This window comes from Rosa rugosa, chromosome 2 (assembly GCF_958449725.1).
Source record: "Rosa rugosa chromosome 2, drRosRugo1.1, whole genome shotgun sequence".
NCBI classification, from domain to species: domain Eukaryota; kingdom Viridiplantae; phylum Streptophyta; class Magnoliopsida; order Rosales; family Rosaceae; genus Rosa; species Rosa rugosa.
This window is the reverse complement of record NC_084821.1, coordinates 45,385,763-45,403,741: the sequence shown is the minus strand read 5'-3', so window position 1 is coordinate 45,403,741 and position 17,979 is coordinate 45,385,763. Positions and strand designations below refer to the sequence as shown.

General features: G+C 39.2%; 2 long non-coding RNA genes across 10 annotated transcripts; both read right to left on the bottom strand.

The window, feature by feature from the left end:
* Positions 1-169: 169 nt before the first annotated feature.
* Positions 170-2,426, bottom strand: LOC133734533 (uncharacterized). The gene is made up of 3 exons (XR_009858385.1): positions 2,384-2,426; positions 1,576-1,651; positions 170-444 (listed from the first exon to the last, which is right to left on the bottom strand). It is a non-coding gene; the product is annotated as an uncharacterized LOC133734533 (long non-coding RNA).
* A 9,983-nt stretch (positions 2,427-12,409) lies between these two features.
* LOC133733404 (uncharacterized) lies at positions 12,410-17,711 on the bottom strand. 9 transcript variants are annotated; one of them, XR_009857684.1, is made up of 7 exons: positions 15,974-16,529; positions 15,388-15,516; positions 15,182-15,280; positions 14,685-14,818; positions 13,155-13,226; positions 12,888-13,042; positions 12,410-12,730 (listed from the first exon to the last, which is right to left on the bottom strand). It is a non-coding gene; the product is annotated as an uncharacterized LOC133733404 (long non-coding RNA). The 9 variants fall into 9 exon arrangements; XR_009857685.1 differs by lacking the exon at positions 13,155-13,226; XR_009857682.1 differs by lacking the exons at positions 12,888-13,042; positions 13,155-13,226.
* Between the last annotated feature and the right edge of the window lie 268 nt (positions 17,712-17,979).

The window sequence follows — 17,979 nt, the reverse complement described above, 5'->3', positions numbered from 1 at the left end:
TAGGGTTTATAGGAACAGTAGTGTTAGTTTGCAAACTAGCTTCACCTAATTTAGGATGAGTAGTTATTCAGTTTCTATATTAGCTTGTAAATGGAAAGCTTCATTGAGTTTAGGGTTTATGGGTTGGTTTTTAATGTTTAGAGTTGAAGATTATCTGTCACGCCCCGAATTTTGAATAATCAATTCAAAGTCCGAAACATGAATAATAACAATTACAAATAAACGTCCTGAATTTTTTTCTCACAAACAACCACACTTCACACCTCTCAATAATACAATAAACCAAATTCTCAAGTTATTTATTACAGCACACTCTCACCAAATCAAATTGTAAGGCTCAAATGAGCTTAACTCACCTCACTATTACAATTGCTGTAAAACTATAACAAATACTCTAACCCGCACGATCACCGCCCTGATTCTCCTGACCTGCAGGATTACCCGCTACACAATTTGAATAGTGTACCGGGATTGCAACAACACCAAACCCGGTAAGCTTTTGACAGCTCGTATGAGTAAACAAGAAATGAACGGTTGATTTATTAAATCATATTTCTTTTAACTCAAGCAAAACAACCAACAATCACAACATCCACGAAGCAATCCTCAATCCCCAAAATCAGTCACTAAAATCACCACTCTAAATCACCAAAGATTTATACGGAATCTAAACTCACATCTTTCTTCTCAAAACCCCGAAAGCGTATTTATACAAATACGGTGACTGACAGACTAGAGCTCTAACTGAATCGTAGCCCATCACCTGGCCTAGGTTATGGCATCCGACATGATTATCAATATCGTAGTTCATCAACATAGGTTAGAACATCCGATACACATACTCAACTTAGCCCATCACCCAATAAGGGTTGGGGCGTCTCTTACACTCGACCAATCGTAGCCCATCATCCACCTAGTATTAGAGCATCCGATTCCCCCATACTGGTCACTATGTTGACCCTAAACTCAACCAATCGTAGCCCATCATCCACCTAGTATTAGAGCATCTGATTCCCCCATACTGGTCACTATGTTGACCCTAAAACCAAAATCGAGTACAATAATATTCTTTCACACAATAGGATCAATAATACCATGATACGTACTATTATTGTGTATATATATGTACTCAAAATACAACTCCAAAAATCACCAATCCATACTCAATCATATCATCACTCAATACCACGTCATCCATAAATTTCCAATATAATTTCACCAATCACTATCATCATAAATGAATATGGTAAATCACGTTTTCGATTTCACATCACTTAAATCATTATAAAATCACACATCTCCATGTCACACCAATCCATATATAACCACGTAAATATATATATACGTAATTATCCGCTCAGGGATAATCACTAATACCAACTATAGTTCAAGCATAAAAATCGTGAAATTCATTTTGTATAATTAACTCATTTTACTTACCTATGGACCGTAGTTGATCAAGCCCATATGATTTAAAACAAATATTTATTTCATAAATATTTTCACACAATTACGACAAAATAAAGTAATTAAATTTATTCGGTTCGTAATATGAACCACGTGAGGTTTACTCACCTCGATATTCCCGCTGCGTCTTCAATTTAACACAATACACACCGAAACCGCTCACCCAAGGAAGACCGTCAATCACCTAATCAAACATGACCTTAACTTAGCAATCATTCATAAACTACACATATACGGAAATCCAACGGTCGGATTCTAAATTAATGATGATCCAACGGTCGGATTCTAATTTAATGATGATCCAACGGTCAGATCAAAATTATATGATGATCCAACGGTCGGATCCTCACGGATCGCCCTTAGGATCATCCTCCAAAATTATCACGAAGATCCAACGGTCAGATCTTCTTGAATCGTCATTACTAACATCTTCACAAATTTATACGAAAATCCGACGGACGGATTCTCACGAATCGCCTCCCTAATCACTGTTTTGCATTTATACGAAGATCCAACGGTCGGATCTTCGCCCATGACCACACAAAGCCACTGGGACAGTCATAAGATCATCATATCAAAACTACAAGTCCATCTGACGGTCCTAACTTCACAGATCACAAATCTAACGATCGAAATCGATCGAAACTTAAGAATTCATAACGTAATCATACGATATCCAAAAATTGCGTATAATATATCGAAATGATCGTATTGAAATATAGGATCTAAAAATGTATAGAAACCATATTTTTGACCCCCGGAGGTGGCCGGAAAGGGCCGCCGGAGTTAGTGGCAGAGCCGCCGCCGACCACTACCAATGGTGTCGGGGCCGGGCTGCTCTTCTTCCTCTCATCATGCTTAACAACTTTCATAACTACCATGTAAGCTGAAAATAAACGGAAGTGGTTGAAATTACCTAAAACAGTCGAGGTGGCCGGAATTTTTCCAGAAACCGGCGAAGCTCCGATCAACGTAAAAATGTCCTCCTTTCGCTTCGATTCCTTCAGGAGACCTGTTAAGAACTTAAAGACGAACTCACTGGTTCAAGAATCACTCAAAACGAAGCTCTACAGCTCGAGATATCTTGATCGAAAGTTTCGGTGGCCGGAAAAATTCCAGAATCCGGTGAGCTTGAGTTCCGACGTAAAAACTTCAACCTCAGGCCTCGATCCCTTCTGGAGAGTAGTTAATAACCTCAAGGCGAACTCACGAGGCCAAGAATCACAGAAAAATGTGGTCTATAGCTCGAGATATCCGGATCGAAAGCTTGTTCTTCGATTTCCACGGGTCAAACTCCGACGAACGTGAAAATGGTCGATCCAGGTCTGGTCCTTCTTGGTGCTTGTTCAGAAAGTTGTGGTGAGTCCAATGAGCTAAAAATCAAGAGAATTGACGGCCTGTAGCTCAAGATATCGAGATCGAATCAAATTGAGTTCAAACGGAACCGTGTCCTCCGCCGCTACTGTCGGGCGTGTTGCGGTGCAAGGCTGCCACCGGCAGCTGCGTAAGGTCAAGGTGATGCTGTGGGAGGTGGTCTGGTGCTGATTTGTGGTCGGTGGATCGAGGATGAGTTTTGGAGAATTTTGCTCTGTTTCTTGGATGCTTTCGGACGAGAGAGCGAGAGAGAGAGAGAGAATTTGTCTGATTAATCTAATTAAGCCGACATAAATGATGATTAAAACAGCAACAGCAGCTTGAATCAAGGAACACCATACCTTTTAACAAAGGTGTTTGCCACCAAAATTTTTTGAATAAAATAACAGGTTATTACAATCTACCCTCCTTAAAGAAATTTCGTCCCGAAATTTAAGCGCAAGTCGATTTCTCCCGATTAAGGTTTTCTGTAATTCATACAGAATACTAACCAACCACCAAAAGTGAACACAATAATTTCTACTTCAACTATACTACGCTTGACTTACACTATCTCCATCGTAAAATTCTTCTTCAGCTTAGGCTCAGGCAAAATGCTTCTCCACAAGAATTCTAGAATAAAAGGTTAACCTAACCATCAAATCTCCATCTTTCCCAAACTGTAGTAGTCTACAAAGCTACGACCCTTTGTATAAAATACATCCCAATAGCCACTAAAACAATTCAACACTAACGTAACTCACACAACAAGAATTCACAAATGAAATCCTCATTTCCACTTAAGTCATCAACATGACATTCCTTCACAGCATTATTTCTCAAAATTACAACACAACAATTGCCTCAAGCAACCCACACTCAAATCACCACGTGGCATTGCACATATAGCTGTTTTCACAAAAATAGTCATCCTGTACTAGCATACAAGTACAGCAAACACTCTCACAAAGCGCTTCGCTACACAATTAGCATCACGGTAAACCTCCATAGTAAAATTTAAGCATGCACTATTCTTCACAACAATAGAGATGCATCGCTCAAAACAAATCATTCTCAAAAGCACGCCAATAAAACATGTCACCCAGTGATGATGACTTGGGCTTGCTCAATCCTTGGGCTAAGCATTAGGGCTGGCCAATTGGGCCGAAGAAACCAAACCATCCACATTTCGAACCGGCCCGAACCAATTTGGGTTAACATTTGGGCCGAACAATTGGGCTTACTATTTGGGCCTACCAATCGGCCCACCAACTTCCAGCTCGGCTACGGTATGAAATTGTACATACCGTAGGTATACCGTATATACGTATGCATACCGTACAGACCGTATATACGTCCGTATATCAAGCATATACGAGATCCAAAAATATTTGTAATAGGTAAGGTTCGAACTCCCGACCTCGAACACGAAGGTTTTGCTCCCAACCACTGAAGCAAGAGCTGCCTTCATGAATATATGCTCACGTGTTATATTTATTATGTCATAAGCGACATAAATAAAATAACGGGGGAGGCAAGGTTCGAAACCTTAACCTGCTGCACGAAACCTTTGTCCCCAACCACTGGAGCACAAGCTGTGCTTAATATAATGTGTACAAATGTTATACTTATTATGTCATAAGCGAACATAATAAAAATAAACGAGAGGCAAGGTTCGAACCTCTGACCTCTTGTACAAGAGCTTTGCTCTTCAACCACTAGAGCACCAGCTGCTCTCGTTACTATCCATGCAACTCCTTTTATTTATTCTATAATAAGCGATAGAATAAAAACAAACTGTCGGTACACTCCACGTGCCACGACACGTCTCTTCCGTGATTTACGGAAAGCAGATCACTTTCGGCGAAAGCTGTCTGCCACAGCGTCTCGAGATTCGCTCGGTCCCCTTACACGCTCTCCACGCGCCAACAGCTTTTCCGTGTTTTCGGGTGACTTTAATCCAACGCGTAGATTGAATCTCAGAGATCGTCCATCCAACGGTGGAGATCTGTGCACCTTGTTCTATAAATAGGTGCATTCTGGAGAAAAACTGTTCACACCAAAGAAAAGAAATTTCTCCAGAGTTTTAGCCTTTCTCTCTCAAACTCTTCAACCTTTCTCTTCTCAAATTTCCAGTCCTTCCCTCACCAATCTTCAATCCTTCTCTCTCAGATCTTCAGCCCTTCTTTCATCTGAGAAGTTCAGATCTCCAACACCACTCTCAACATCATCGTTCTTCAATTTTCACTTCCTCTCAACCCAACACCATGGAACCACGAACTCTGCAACTAATGGAGCTCCAAACCCAGCAACAAATCGAGGATGGAGGAAACAACCAAGCAGCCGGGAGTAGTGCCAACACGGATTTCTGGCGAAGCCGTACCAGGTGGATTCCTACTCCAGATCAAATAAGAATCCTCAAGGATCTTTACTACGACAAGGGAGTTAAGTGCCCAACTACAGAGCACATTCACGAGATCTGTCTCCAGCTGAACCAGTATGGACAGGTTGAGGGCAAGAACATTTACTTTTGGTTCCAGAACGTCAGCGCTCGAGAAAAGCAGATGAAGAGGTGCAATCAGGCTGCTCAAGTGCCCATGGGAACTAGTTCCACTGGTACTGGTGGATCCATTGAGTTTAGGGTTTATGGGTTGGTTTTTAATGTTTAGAGTTGAAGATTATCATTTTAGGAAGTAAACAAGTCCTGGAATGAGGATAATGAAAAGTTGGAAAGGTTGTTATTTAGAAACTGTGTAATGTTTCGTTCAATGTTTCTTTATGATTGATGCTATAGAGTTGCTTACGGATTGAGATAATTTATTGGCATTGTTGAAGATAGTAGCATATTTACTGATGAACTTGTTAACTTTCGACTGGTTGCTATTCCAAATCTGTTTCTAGCCTTCTAGGTATGTACACGCACATAGTTTTAAGCCATACTTGAGTATTAATGAGCAAGGAAAATTTTCCGTTTTCAGTGGTAATGAGCAAAAAACATAGAAATAAATAAATAAATAATAAAATAAAATAAAAACAAGAAGGCTGTGTGAACGTGATGCCACCCCACTTCCATTATTTTATTTTATTTTTTTATTCTCGTCTTCTTACCCAGCCCACTTCTTGTCTTTGATCGATGGTGAGCAGTAGCTTCTCATCAGGGGCTCTTATGGCCTTTTATTCCTTTGGACACCATTAACAGTGACATATGGATTAAACAAGTAATTGCTTGTATGCACTGTACACAATTATACATTGATGATCAGTGAGATGAAAAAAAAAGTCACTGATGTTTTATATCAGTGTGATACTATTTATTTTTGGCACTGGTTTTTTTTAGTGGCTAAAAAGGAGGTGCTAATGGGGAAAATTGTAGTAGTGTCTGAATCACATAATACTCTACACCGGAAGCATAAATTTGTTTCCTTTTTTTTTTTAATGCTCTACAATTAAGATGATTCAACTTTCGACTTTTATATTCTAAAGTGAAATGTAAGAAGTAGAACAATTGAACCAAATGAGGGAGGAAGCAGCCTTTGAACAAATTATGTGATTAGTGTTGTAGAGAATTGTAATTGTGTGTTTATTATTCATAATAGGAGCCCTTTATATAGGGAGTTACAAAGTACACAAAAGGTAATAAAATCTGAATACATTGAATACCTAGAACCTTCTCCTATTACAACTCGAAACCCTAGTTTGTAGAGGCACACATTATGTCGACATCCTTCAACACTCCCCCTTGTGCCGCTCAAACTTGGCGATGACGCTTTAATCGTTGCCTCACTAAAAACCTTGCCAGGTAACAAAAACCCTGTGGGACAAAAATAACCCTGGTCGAAGGACAAAAAGAGCACAACACGTCCTTCACTCTTCGAGATCGAACATGTAGACATCATACCTCCCCCTAATGTCAATATCTCCCCCTGATTGCTACAATCATGGGAGTTCGGATAACTTTCTTAATCCGATGCTCTTCACATGTTTCTCGAAGGTGGATTTAGGTAACGACTTAGTAAATAAGTCCGCTACATTATCCTCAAATCGGATTTGGTTCACTTCAATATTTAGAAGTGTCTGTTGTTGCTGATTGTAAAAGAACTTAGGCGATATATGCTTGGTGTTATCGCCCTTGATGAAACCTAACTTCATTTGCTCAATACAAGCTGTATTATCTTCATAAATGCATGTAGGTTCATCTGTGGTAGACTTCAAACCACAAGTTCCTCGAATGTGTCTAACTATAGACCTTAGCCATATGCATTCTCGCACAACTTCATGTAGAGCAATAATCTCTGCATGATTTGAGGAAGTAGCAACAAGGGTCTGCTTTTTAGACCTCCAAGATATCGCAGTGCTTCCCATGGTAAAGACATAACCCGTTTGGGAGCGACTTTTGTGAGGGTCAGAGAGATACCCTGCATCAGCAAAACTCATCAAGACATCGTTGTCATTTTGATGGAGGGGAGGAGGAGCACGGAAGGTGGCGTTTTGCCTTGTGGAGTCCGATCCCACACTTCCGGTATTTCTTTTCTCTCTGTAGGGATAAAACAAGCCCATATCTATCGTACATTTTAAGTAACGAAAAATTGTCTTTATACCAGTCCAATGGCGTTGCGTTGGCGCAGGGCTACATCTAGCCAACAAGTTCATAACAAATGAGGTGTCCGGTCTTGTATTGTGTTAAGTACAACAATGGGCCTATTGGACTTAGGTAAGACACTTCTACCAATTAACATGTCTTCGTCATCATCCCTGGGACGAAAAGTATCCCTCTTAGGGTCAAGACTACGGACGACCATGGGAGTGCATCCTTGACTTTATCAAAATGTCAAAGCATTTATTGACACGGTATACAAGTTCTAAATCTAGACAAAATCGTGTGCTCCCAAGGTCCTTCATCTCAAACTCGGATTTCAGGTGTTCAGTGGTTTCCCATAACTCTCAAGGGTTCCAATTATGTTTATCAACATAAACCGTGACAATTGCAAATCCAGAACTTGTCATGAAAACGCAGGGGCATAGTTCATCATATCCCTTCCCAATCAAGTAGTCACTTTAGTGAGCGTTTCACCCTCATTGCAAACGCGCTCCGTGGTCAAGAGCCACTTGATTTGGGTAAATGAAGTCCACAAGAACCTTCATTATATTCCGTATCTAGATCCCCATAGAGATACGTAGTGACCACATTCGTAAGCTGCATGTTCAGTTATTTGGAAACTACCAAACTGACAAGGTAGTAGAGTGCAATGACATCCATTACGAGAGAATATATCTTCTCGTAGTCGATTCAAAGGCGTTTTGTGAGAAGCCTTGCGCCATAAGGCAAGATTATCATCTCTTTTTCTCATCACGCTATCTAACGAAGACCTATTAATGTCAACATGTTTTATGTTAGGAGGTGTTGGCATCTCATGCCCAAAATCCTTCCTCTTCGTTAGTGAATCCAATTCAACCTGGATCACATCTTTCCATTTAGGCCAATTTTTCTACGTTGGCATTCTTCAACGGAGTAAGGTTCGATGTCATTGGTTTTAATAATTCCACGTCCTCATGTACACTAGTATAGTTCATAGAGATCTCTATATTCTCAGGAATTGGTACTAACATTGAGGCGTCCCCCAACGATGTCTCTTGGACATAACCACAATCCAGAATATTCTCATGAGACGGATTTTGAGTATCAATGATCAATGGATCAAGTTGTGCCAAACTTGCTCTCTTCCTAGGGCGAGAATCCATCGAACCTATGGGTCTCCTACGCTCTCTAGCGAAACCCATGGCTTATGACGCCATTATGCCACCTTGTGGCGTCACTATACCACCATCCATGGTAGTGGTGCCGTACCCATCTCCTCTGGGTGGCACCATGCCCTCCTGTGGGGACATCAATCCTTGCAGACATGTTTGCAGTAGGTATATGTGATCTCGTCACTTTTAGGGGATCAAGATAAGACATAGTGGGGACAGACCACGACAATTCCTGTCGTTCCTGTTGAACGTTGACGTTCTAATCTCCCCCTAACGACGGGAAGACTGTCTCATCAAAGTGACAATTCGCAAATCCAGCGAAAAAAGAGATCGCCTGTCAAGGGTTCTACATAGCGGACTTATAGTTGGAGATTCATGTCCAACACAAATATATATATGCATTCGTTGCAATGACTCATGTAGATGCGTTGTGGCGGCGCGATTGGCACATGAACCGCACACTCAAATATGCATAAGTACGAGATATTAGACTCGAACCCAGTCACTAGTTGTAACGCAAATAAAAATTGAGTGGCTGCTATGAGTCGTAGACGAATTAGCATAGCTGCATGCGATATTGCATAACCCAAGCGGAAATATTGGCGTGCATTACCAATGTCCGGGCTACCATCGTAGTCGTTTAATGGTGGCCTTTCCGCGAGACCAATTGGGTGTGTACATGAGAATATGATACTTGATATCAATACCCAATGATATGCAATAGTCATCGAAAATTTTCGATGTAAACTCTCTAGCATTTTCAAGTCGAATTGACTGAACGGGATGATCCTGGTAGTGAGCCCGTAGCCATATGATTTGGGCTAGGAGTTCAGCTTAAGCAGCATTATGAGTGGACAATAGTGTGACACGTGACCAGCGTGTCCACATATCAACCAACAGCTTAAAACATCTAAGCTGTCCGCAAGTTGGTTGAGTCGATCCACATAATCCCCTTGGATTCTTTGTAAGAATGAAATTATTCTTTTAGTGTCCTTTGCATAGGATGGTCGTGATCCTTAAAAAACAGGCTTTACAGAACGAAAGATTGGCCTTATAATCAACCAATAAAGGTTTTGGTTAAGCCAGAATGTCACAATTTAATTTGAGAAGTAGAGAGAGGAGCCAAGTCTCCATACATGGCGTCAATGCCATGTATTGGCCGTGGGGGTAGGCGGTGCTGGCCATGTGTGGCCAGTCTTGCACAATCATGGCGCCATGAGGCACATGTGCAGCTCCTCGAACCAATTCTTGGTTCTTACTTCTTTTCGTTCTGAAAAATGGATGTCCGTGTGAAGTCTTTAATACATGGATCATCATGTCACGACCTGGGTGTCCCAAACGGTCATGCCAAAGCCTATATGTGTCAGAATCCCATAAATCATCTCTCATGACATGGTTGGATTCAATGACTCGAATAGTGGTTGCATACAACCCACTAGAGCGACACATAAGTTTCTCTAATACTCGTTTATGTTCGTAGTCATTAGAGGTGATGCAAAGGAACTCTTTTCCATTCTCACAATGTGTTTCCACATGAAAACCATTGGCTCTTATATCTTTCAAATAAAGTTCGAATTAAGGTATGTCCAAGACATTAAGTAAAAGAATCGACACTTTATTAATAGCCAGTGATTACATCAAAGTTTCTTAACCAAAGTCTAATCCAAAAATAAAAGTCAAACTTAGACAAATTGTAGTCACTCAATCCGTTCGGTGACTCCAATCAAATATGACCAGGAAAGTAGGAAGAGATGTCGGTGGAGCGAGGCTCTCTTAAGTACCACTAATCTCAATTACTTTCCTAGACATCATACTTAATTAGGTGAGCCAAGTGAGAAAGAGTTAAAACAAAATGTCATTTATTGATTTAAGGCATAACTGCCATTACATAATTCTTGGAAATAAAAGACTACTCTAAAAAATCTGCGGCATTTTGTCTTCATCGCCAGATTTAAAGTCTTCTTGACCTCGATGTCTTGATCACTGTGAGGCAGCTACCTTCTTAGGTACATTGCAAACTCAGGCTCATTGATCAGACGTTCCATATCAGAAATAGATACCATGAAGAAGATTTTCCCTTGATTGAGGCGCATTGGCGCAATTTGCATGGTTCCTAGGACCAGTGGCGTTGGAAAATGATGACCATGGCCAATGTTGGCTCCATGGTTTCCAACCCTTCTTCCCTCAAAGTCACGGCTCCTATGGTGGCGTGATTGTCGCCTTTGGCAACTACCTTCATGAGCATTTCGATCATATGGATCATGACGTTGATGGCGACTTTCTGTAGCCATTGGACGATGCTCTTGATGTCCATCTTGAGGCCTATCAATTTCTCTGTTCATAGCTTCAATAAGCTATTGAAAACTTGTGATCCGTCTTGCATTTATATAAGTCCGAAATAAATTACAGGACCTCATAGCATAGACAAGGAAGGTATTGAGGGTTTTCTCAATCAATTGTTCTTCTGTGATCGTCTTGCCACAGAAGTGCATCATTGCTCTGATGCAGAGGGTTTTTGAATAAAATTGTATGACTGTATCAAAGTCAGAGAAGCGAAGATCATTCCATTCTGCTTCTAAATTCGGAAGGATGGAGTCACGAACATTGCCATATCGTTCGCGAAGCGCTTGCCAAAGCTTTATAGTGCTATCCTCATTTATGAACTCAAACTGGAGGTCATTATCCATGTGACGTTTCATGAAGGCAAGTGCCCTGGAAATATCTTTCTCAGTTTGAGGGTCTGGAGCTGTTTCTATAGGACAAAGCTCTTGGATTGTATGCAATAAGTCACGGGCAATAAGGTGGAGCTCAACATCCTGAGCCCACGTTAGGTATCTTTTGCCTGCATAATTCAATGGAACAAAATCGAGTATGTTCGAGTTTGACATCCTGAAAAAGGGTAAAACAAGAACGAATTAGTTTCGGAGCTAAACTTCCATGAAAACTAATAATAATAAGATTTCTGAGCTATGCTACCAAGAAATCAATTTCCAAGAATAATTCACTACTAGAATTTTGTTCATAGACATCGGCCCAGAACCGATGTTAAACTAATTTTCGACCGATGTCTTAGTGGGTGTAGAGAAAGATATAGACATCAGTATAAGCGCGTTTTTAACCGATGTCCCAGACAACAACCAACATCGATTCTAAAAAACAAATCGATGTATAATCGTTATAATCATCATATTTTTGTATGTTAGGTATGTCTAATTCTTCATATTTTCACATTTTATGCTTAATAAAGTATATCTCGAACAATACCTAAGTGAACATTTAAATCGATTACAATTTCAGAAATGATGTCTAATACACTCGTAGACATCAGTCTCTAAAAAAATTTGTTTGTTCGTGTCCATTTTTACGTGCATCTTGCCGTCTTATTCTCCAGAGAACGATGTATGTACCTTTAGGCAACATCAGTTAATCTATTAAGAATGATGTTTTATGTTACTAGGAACATCGCTTTTCGTTAGTTGAAACGATGTCTAGTAGTTTTGTAGACATCATTTCTATTTTTCAAAACCGATGTCCTGTATTTCATGGTAAATCGGTTTACTTTATAACAGCTGATTTGTACGTTGACACTAGATAACGGTCTGGTGTTTAGATATCGATGTGCATTGATTTTGTGTACATCGATTTTGGGGTGACATTTCGATATGTTGATATTCATGAGACATCAGTCCAGTTTTAGGTACTGATTTCTAATCTCTGAATTGACATCATTTTCTGTCATTATTGTTTTGTTCCCCATTTATATACATCAGTTCATATATATAAGAATGATGTGCAAATAATCATCTAGCTGCTGGTGGTGGGAAAATATTTTGAAATACATTCTCATCATTCAAAAATTGGGGCTTTCCATTAATTTTCTCATCTTCATTCATGATTCTACATAATTCACAAAATAAAACCCCAAAACCTACAAAGGCTAGCCTATAAACATATTAGCAACCAACTACAAAAGTTCAACACCAAACTTTGCTTCAAAGCAAAAACTAGTCTTACTCAAAATCATGTTGGTAGCCAAACTCTGTATATAATCAGCCACTTCAATACGTACAAAGTCGTCTCTTTGACAATTATATGTAGATGCCGGATCAACAAAGCAATGGTGTCAAATTCATCTCTTTGAGTAAGAAGTTCATGCAAGTACCTGTGTCAAAAGCAAAGACATGAAATTGCAAGCAAACTCGTTTTCCAAATGCAGCAAAACCCCATAATCCCATATCACCTTTCCACACAGTTACATTGCAAGTCATGTGTAAGCAAAGGGAAAAAGAAAAAAAAGGGAAGACAGCTGCAGCCATTACCTAGCTTCCATAGTTATGTATCAAATCAATCTTAGAGAAGACATTTATGTGTGGGAGCTCCATATGTATCATGGTTGATAAAAAAGAAGAAATGCAGTAACATACTTTGCAACGTCACTGCATATATGGGCATCAACTAAATGCGTTGCAGCCAACTGCAGAAAATCAGGAAGCCAACCAAATGAAGAGCAGAAGGCACATCAATCATTCATGGTCATGGTGAATGGTCAAAGCAACAATATCACAAAAGAAGAATATAATCATAACTTGAGGTTTAACTTCTTTATGAGTTTCATGATAATATTCCTGGTGTTGGAAAATCAAAGAGAAGATAGTGATCTGCAGTAACATTGATAGGCAGCAGAATGCTATTGTTAATTTTACCACTACTTAGGGGACAAACTACAAGAAGAATGCTAACATGCCATGTCATTTGAGCAACTTTACAATCAGCCAAATATATATGCTTGCGTAATTTCTGATTGTGGATTTCAAAATGCATCACTTATTATTTGAATTTAAGTATCATTGGTTGAACATTTCAGTATAATTCTGAGCAACCATAAGACTAGCTCCAATTTGAACTGATTCTTGATATAACAATGAAAATCACATACTAGCGAATTATACAAACGCTCAGAGAAGCTATCACAGAGAAAAGAAAAAAAGAGAAAAAGAAAAAAAAAAAAAAAAAAAACACTATCACAACAACTCCAAGAAGCAGTTATGATGTATCATAGGAAAACAGTATAATAAAACTGCCCATATAAAGAACTTGATGGGAAAAGATAAGAATAAGGATAACAGAAGCCAGATGCACAAACCCTGTATTCAGAAACATTATTTTCATAATCTGTAAAGCACAAGATAAAATGAAAGTTAAGAGTATCAGGCTTAAGGATTCAAGGAGCACTCTTCTCCATAAAAAGAAAAAGAAAAAGAAAACAGGATTCAAGGAGCACAAGAAAAATGGTATACTTATATGCACATGTTTTCAGTGACATCAGTAACTAGCAAAATGAGAGACTTCCAGGGCCTTAACTGAGCTCCTGATATAGTCAGAAACAAGTAGAAATTTAACATAATCTACATAAATGTGCTTTTATTTATTTGTATAATAAACACACTTGAACTGACCAGATTGTGAATACCTACCCTAGCACCAATTACTGAACAGTTCTTTATTCAGGTCAGCCAGTGTTAGGTTGGGGTAAATTATGCTAAAGAAAACGTTTGTATTATTCCCACATAGCCACTTTTGCAGCAGGACATTATCATGCACTCTGGGTACATAACACCTTGAAGAGCACATATCAACCCATTGTTTCCCATCTCGTTCCAGCTTTTCACTTTTATCGACTGGATCATCTTCAAAAGTCAAACCAGCTATACATATGTTCTTCTGCTAGTTGATTATCAGAAGAAGTCTCACCAAACACTGCCTAAAACTAACGGAAAAAGCAGCAATAAGCCAAATCTTTTCAATCTAAACTACTTCGACTCTTGGTAAACCAAAGAACATATACACTATGTTCTGAACAGTAGTAAAATCAGTAGTAATTTATAATTCGGGAATCCACCAAATTTCCTCAACTATTCTAATTTATTGGTAAAATATGTTTTCTTGATAACAACAAAAAGAGTGTGACCATATAAAGAAACAGACAAAATATAAAAAAAGACTCGCACAAGGAAATGGTTTTCATGAGCATTTATTTAAATATCTATATTTCTGCCGCACTTATGTAAGCATATGTATTGTGTAAAGAAACATGTATGGCAATAAAAATGACTTACTTTTTCCCTTCCACATCGACACCATGTACCAGAAACTCGTCTGCATACTTGGCAATGAAGTCTAATATTTCCTTGTCAAGATACACGTCACTGAACTTTTGCCATCTATCTGTGACAATTGCATATTTACCTTCCTGCACATAAAAGACCAGATACACATTAAGGCCAACGAATAAAAGAGGGGCTTGAATAAATTAATGAGATGGCGAATGTGTGACAGTTGCTTATTAGGCTAAAGCACAAAAGCCTATTATATATTAAACATGGTACTTGAAAATGCTTAAAAAAAAAAAAATACAATAGTTCCAGTAGCTTGCTGCAAAACTCGTCCACTGTGTTCTAGCATTCATAATATGATCTGAGTTTTAATAAACTGATATTTCAAAGGCAATAATTAAAACTGCTCAAGAATACGTAGTCTAATGAGGCTGCTTAGCCTCGTAAAGAAAGTGAACAAATGAAGGACATAAGACGTATAATTCTGGATAACTTCATACCCTCTTTCTACAGCTAAGGTCTAAAACAAGCCTTTCTTTTCCAACAACACGAACAAGATCTTTAAGCCTTTCAAGGTTTTGCCCATTATTAAATACATACTGCAAGAAAACCATGACAAGTTTTAGAAAATGTTTTCCTGATATTAATTGTTCTAAGAAATATACATGGTTTTTCAATTTTAGAAGAGGAGAAAAACAGAACTCACAGAAGTGACAATGACGTGGGTAGCCCCTTCTTCTATGTATTGCAAAGAATTATCTGAATTGATCCCACCTCCTACCTGAAAACCACCTAGATTATACCAGTCCTCGTAGCAAGTTCAGCAGAGGAAAATCTGTAAGTTTAAACATATCATCAATCATAGAGAACAAAGTGAAATAGCACACTCACAAGGTTTATACTAATCTCAGCATGTGCAATGAATAATGAGAAATCTGATCCTTTTGCAAAAGTTGGCACCTCTTTGATATCAATTTCCCTAAACCTCGTAATCCTAACTGATGCAAGTTAGAATAGTACAAACGCACAATAACTTCTTTCAACAAAATGTGTAACTTTCAGACCATGATCCTATTTACAACAAATAAAAATAATCATGCAGTAAACTCTGAGACCATGATGCTATTTACAACCACACATCCAGTAGATAAACACAAATGATATATCTCCTTAGTTTAAGAGTTGAATAAATAAAGAACAAAGCATGGTTGAGTTCAGAAAAGGATTTTACATGCAATATTGAACTGGAGGAAAATAAAAAACAGAGCAACTAATATTGCTGAAGGCCATACCTTCTGTGAAAGAAACCAGATTTCCAATCCTGTTGCGAGCAATTGAAACCGGATTTCCAAGCCTTCGAGGAAGCAAGCACATAGCAATACTAGATATAACTCAATCAACATAAAAATTACAAGTATGGCCCACCAAAATGGCAATAGTAAAGCTAAAATGAACCAGGTGTGAGAACATTGGCAAGATTTCGCACTCCAAATATTGAGTGGAAACAGTATAACATACTCAACCTCGTTCAAGATACGCAAAAAATAAAAAAGTTCACCTTTGAAAACTTCAGTCCGGATTTCCAAGCCTTTTGGGAGCAATTCAACCTTTGAAAACTTCACCTTTTCCCAATCAGCCCAACCAACAGCCCAGAACCTCTACCTGTAGAACATCACTATATAAGGAAGCAATGTTTGAGGCCTCTTCTGCTAGTGAGCTTCATAAATCACAATCAAATCAATACATCACACAACGAAATCCAGTTACAATCAAATCAAATTGCTCACATATTATGTATAGCTTCAATTCCACAAAAGTTAATCACATAAACACAAAAATCGAATCACCACAGCAAAATAGATCGATCCTTTACATATATAAAGCTCAAGATCAATCAAACAACTAATAAGAGCAATCATGAACAACTACAAAGTAGTTCTAGATTAGATTTTTATTTTCCTAAAATTAACACCAAAAACTAATCCAGATAACAAAATCTCTATACAAATAACACATACATGCCAAGCAATTTTAAAATTCCAAATATTTCAGCGAAACGGAGCAGAGCAAAACCTTTGGGGCTTCAAAGACAGAAGAAATCTGAGTGAGGCCGAGAGTGATGTGAGCAATTGTGTGAGCCATGTGCTTCTTCCCACTCAAGGGCGTGACTGCAAAACAAAGTCACAGACTCGGCGCGTGCCTTAGTTTCGTTAAAAACGAAGAAGAATATGAAGGTGAAGAAGATGAAGTGATTGCGATAAAGGAAGAATCCAGTGACACGACACTGGCCACCATTGGAGTCCCATCGGTGAGGACGTGAGGTAGTCGCCTGGAGTGTTTGGGATGACGTGGAAGAAGAGATCGAGGCAGGGGTTGCCGGTGGAGAGAAACGTGGCAGAGTCGTTCTCCGTCAGGCCCATTGGGAGGTCGTGCTTGGTTCCGACGTCGTTGAAATTCGCCACCATCAGGTCCACGAAGGATTCGCCGGTGGTGGGTTTGGAGTCGGGTTTGGATTTGGGTTGGGGTGGCGCGCGGAGCGGTGGTGGTGGGTGAGGGTTTGTGGAACTCGGGAGGACCGAGAATACTGGGAGGAGCCATGGCTCGATTTGTGTGAGCTAGCTACCTGTGAAACTAGGGAGGGAGAGAGAGGGAGATGAAGGAAGCAATGAGGAGCTCCAGAATGGCGGCGAGTTCGAGTGAGCTTAGGGTCCAGAATGGAGGTCGAGTTTGGGAGGAGATCTAGTTTGGGAGGAGTTCAGAATGAAGGAGGTCGAGGGAGAGTAACATTAGGGTTTTCCATCTGTTTCTATTTGGGCGCAATTTTTTTTCTAAGTGTGAAAGTTTTGAGTTTTAGTCCCCGCTTCTTCATTTCACTTAAAAACTTAGCGTTTTTTTGCAAAAATAGGTTCCCGCAAATTTTCGAACTAAACTTTTAACACCGGTCATTTTAAGAACTGGTGTTAATGACATACATTTAAATCGGTATTTTCGTAAAACGATGTTAGATTACTTTTTTACATCGTGGGCAAGTCTGACCGATTTAAAACATGTGATGTCTATGAACAGATTTCTAGTAGTGATTGGATTAGACCGAAACATTGATGTTTAATATGGTCACAATTTGATGCTTGCGGACGCTCTTAGTCCGAATATTATGAACACTCTTAGTTCATTGATTACGAACACTCTTAGTTCGTTTATTATGAACACTCTTAGTTCATTGATTACGAACGCTCTTAGTTCGTTTAGCGTGAATCCCCACAATTCCGCTTATTAAATAATCGAACCCATGTTCGTA